Source organism: Mus pahari, chromosome 2, assembly GCF_900095145.1.
Source record: "Mus pahari chromosome 2, PAHARI_EIJ_v1.1, whole genome shotgun sequence".
NCBI lineage: Eukaryota > Metazoa > Chordata > Mammalia > Rodentia > Muridae > Mus > Mus pahari.
Window position 1 is genome coordinate 2,446,110 of NC_034591.1, and position 4,230 is coordinate 2,450,339.

The 4,230-nt window shown below is 44.9% G+C and overlaps 1 protein-coding gene across 1 annotated transcript in view; it reads right to left on the bottom strand.

Annotated features, from left to right (window-relative positions):
- Steap1 (STEAP family member 1) overlaps window positions 1-3,682 on the bottom strand; it is a 10,671-nt gene extending 6,989 nt beyond the window's left edge. The window contains exon 1 of the mRNA XM_021191564.1: window positions 3,622-3,682. The gene's annotated coding sequence lies outside the window, so the exon portion shown is untranslated. The remainder of the gene's footprint in view (window positions 1-3,621) is intronic.
- Between the last annotated feature and the right edge of the window lie 548 nt (window positions 3,683-4,230).

Consider the following 4,230-nt stretch of genomic DNA (forward strand, 5'->3'; position numbering starts at 1 on the left):
AAAAAAAAAAAAAAAAAAAGCCAACGATTTGTTCAGTGGATGACCTACTATTTATATGAAACTAAGGACTAAGGACACTCTTCTCTTCAGGAAGATTTTACTCCAGTTCTCAGTGGGACAAAGGCCTACTGCCTTTGGGAAAGGATGCTATCAGCAAGGCTCGAGGTAGCTGATAGAGAACTTCAGGAAGATATGTTTCTTAGGTTTCCAGGGTTAATGATGGAATCTGAAACAACAATGAACTGGTTTGTATGGTGAAACATTCCTCAAGATAGTCAGCAGAAGAGATACAATTATTAAGGTGAATCCCAATAGTTGCTTCAAGGGCCAAAAGGCTGCATTGCCAGAGTATCTTTTGGGCAAGTTTTGTTGGTAAAAAATGACTGGTCATCTATTTCCATTGGGGTATGTTGTTGTGTTCAGTCACTGACAAGCCCACTTTCTTAGTCAACCCCGTGGAAAGGAGCTTGTTAAAACAATCTCCCTAAACAAAGAAAATTATTCCTTAACAGCTTTCATAGAGCCTAATCCAGTCTTGGCTTCACATATCTTATGCAGGACAAACAGTATGTCATATTCTCCATTGTTTTTAATGAGCTCTAAATTCACTTCTAGAAGATTATACCTCCAATTTGTACCATGTCCAACAAAAGAGAAAAACAAGTTAAACACAACCGTTAGGTTGCTGGAAAATATTCCAAATACTTTGGGATTTTGGACCACCTGTGATGCCTTATTAAGTGGAAAATTATTTTCGGGAGTAGACTATAATATTTAGAATATTTATACCTTTTAAAGGTCAGCTTTTCCCTAACAGCAGTACTTTTTTTTTTTTTTCTCATTAAGGTGCTCTGGGAAATTCTAGAATTACCTATCTTGGAACATTCAGGAGGGGACTATAGGCTGAGCATCCCATATGTGAAAACTCACAAAGTTGAAATGCACCACAGTGCAAAACTGGACCTCACACGATGGCTTGCACGGAAACTTCAGGCATAGTGAGTATATTCCAATTGTACATTTCTTCAGATAGGGTTTCAGTACGTAGACCTTGCTGACCTGGAACTTGCTATGAACAGTAGACCTCAAACTCAGAGATCCACTTGTCTCCGCCTCCTGAGTGCTGCGATTAAAAGCACGGACCACCACCACATGTGACAGTAAGTGCATTTAATAAAATCATCTGCAGGCTAAGCATATGCATATGGCGTGTAATGAAACCTGAATGAGCTTCCTCTTTAAACTTTCATCTTATCTGCAAGATATCTTATTGTGCTTACATAAATTATTATATTGGTATGTTACATCTGTGGATTTTAAATAGCCTACCACACAAAATATTTTTGGTTCTAAGTGTTGTTGTTGTTGTTGTTGTTTATGTTTTGTTTTTGAGTGTAGGATACACAAAGCTGCATTTACTGTTTTGATTGGGCCATGTAACAGCCATACTCTGGCTATAGAAACAGGCAGATAACCCAGGCTTGGCCATCCAGAGGTCATTCCAGTGATCAGGCTGAGTAGCTTAGGGATGGCAGCCAAATCTAGTTGGCAAATTACAGTCCTCTTATGATACCATCTCCAATGGAAGAGAACGAAGAGATACCCTTAACATGTTTGCTAAGTTAGGATGGTGTAAAACTACCATGCCACCCCCTGTGTAAGTCAGAAGATGTCTTCCTGTGAACATAAGAAAGCGAACACAGAAAAGCCAATCAAGAAATGAAGGACAGTGACAAATCCTGCTGGCAATAGTTTAAGTCTCCCGTCACTTCTTACTCAATTACATAGTTAATACCCTCTTCTTTTTGTTTTTTTATAGTTAATACCCTCCTTTGTTTGTTTGTTTGTTTGAATGAGTTGTGTGTTGACCATTGCTATCTGAAAGGATTCTGGGTAAAGTCTATGGCACTCAACAAGTTCTTACAAGGCCAATATTAAAGAGGAAAAAGAGAATGAGGTTTCAAGCCTGCCCTTGAGGGGCTAACAGTGTGTCTTCAAAATACATTATTCCATGCCATTTTCTGACTTTAACCATTATTATACAGTGAGTAGGTTGGTGTGGTGTACCTAGGAATAGGGTAGCATGCATTGTAATAACAAGTATAAGAAACAGTTTACTAAGTTTAGAGTGTATTTTAAGTCTCGTGATTCACGATGGTTAAGGTAGTGGTGCATACATCTATAGCTGTTCACTGTTAATTCATTAACCACACCGAACAATGTTGGCAGACACGGGAAATACAAAGTTAAAAGATATGTCTGTTCTCCAAGAAGGTTTAGGAGAGGGAAACACTCCAGTAAGAACTGTGTGGTAATGCCTTGCATCATAAAGGGTAATAGTTTATAGACAGAGGCTCTGGAAAGGAAGTGGAGAAAATGGATGAGAGCGCCTTTCTATGCCCAGTCGTGCAACCTGCAGCGAGTGAGTTGTTGGAGCTTGCTGAGAGACAGCCACTGCAGAGAGATTCTGGGTGGAAGGACAGAGTGGCCCAGAAGAGATGCCCAACCATTTGTTTGCATGGTATCCCGCTAAGGAGCATCGCTAAGGAAAAGAGCCAATGTCAGTAAGGGTGATTGTTGACTGGGTGCCCAGAAACCAAGAAAACAAAATATCAGCTAAACAAAACATGCCCTCTTCCACCAGACATTAGCTACACCTATAATTAAACTTCTACAGGAGAGAAGGTTTCATCAGGCTGCCCAGCAAACTCAGCAGGAAACAGCATAGTGCAGAGATGTCAAGAACTCCAGGATTTGAACCAACACTCACCAGCTTTCTTCCCCGTTAAACAGTGATTTCTGTCTTCCTGGATTAGGACCGCTGGCTTGTTGTTCCTGCTAAATATTGACACAGCCCAACAGACTCATGTTTATGGGCAGGAGTTTAGAATCCAAGAAGCCCAATGACTGGAATACATTGTGGGTTGCTGTGCATGTCCCACGAGTCTTTCAAATGTAGTTTTTGCTTTGCCACAGTTAATTATTGGAAGAGGGGGAAGGTGTTCTACAGAGTGCTGTTTCTTAAAGCATTGCTTCCCCAAGTGCTTAACATTAGTATTAAATACATTCCCTTGATTTTATATCGAGATGTGGACGTATCCCCCCACCTCAACGGAACAGTGCAACCAAATTTGAAGTGGACTTAAATTCTTGGACTACAAATGCCTGTTAGTTGCTTTCACCAGAGTGCCTTATTTAAAAGCTTTGACTATTGTGAGAGAAAACCCGGATCCTGAAAACTCAGATCCCGAAAGAGTAGGACCGGTGTTCCAAAGACTTAAAAAAAAAATAAAATAAAAAAAATAAAATAATTCCACGAAGAAACCAGCCCCAAGAGCATGAAGAGCCATTCATCCAGCGAGGCAAACTTGCGGAAACTGCCAAGTTGGCAAACTTACCGGGGGAACCCAACCTGACTGCAAAGCTGACCAGCACTCTTAAGCTCTAGAACCGGGACCGCGGAGACCTGCTCCCCGCGGGGCCGAAGGGGCGCGCTCCGCTGCCCGGAGCACCACCGCCCGCTCCTGAGATCCGCCTCACCCCTTCCCCCGGCCCGCAGCAGATTCCCAGGGCCCGCGGAGGCGGGGAGCAAGCGGCCTGGGAACGAGACTCGGGACTCACCCGCTTCTGCGTGGGACCCGACGGCGAGGCGCTCGCTGCCCTGACTCCCAGTCCCACGCGGAGCCCGATTCTCGCGGCCGAGCACTGCCCGCTCCGCAGACCCCGCCCCTCGGCCGCCGCGCGCACAGCGCCCCCTGCCGGCGACCGGCTCCAGCTCACACCCAGGGGCTTCGCGGCGGCGGCGGTGGGAGGGGCGTCGCCGGTGGCTGTGCAGGGGGACCCGGGGTCACCTGCAGGGTTGGCTCACTGGAAACCGACGGACTCCTGGGACCTGTTCCTTTCCGGGATCAGGTCTGGACGAAATCCGCCCTTGTGCATTTCGCCTGTTGCCGGGTGACGCTGTAGCGATCCTGGATGCCACTCGTGGAGACCCGACTGCTCTGTAGCGAATACGCGGTCCGCGGTGGAGCGCTCTTCCACCAGAGCAGTTTCTCAGACTGTTAGCACAGAGAATGAATCTGAGTTTGTGAGTGACTTTTACACCGGATTTACTTATTTATTTATTGTAGGTGTGTGAGTGAATCTTATGATGTACACGTGGAGGTCAGATGATAACTCGGTGTGGTGGTCACAAGAAGCACAGGGTTGAGAGGATTTAAAAAATAAACC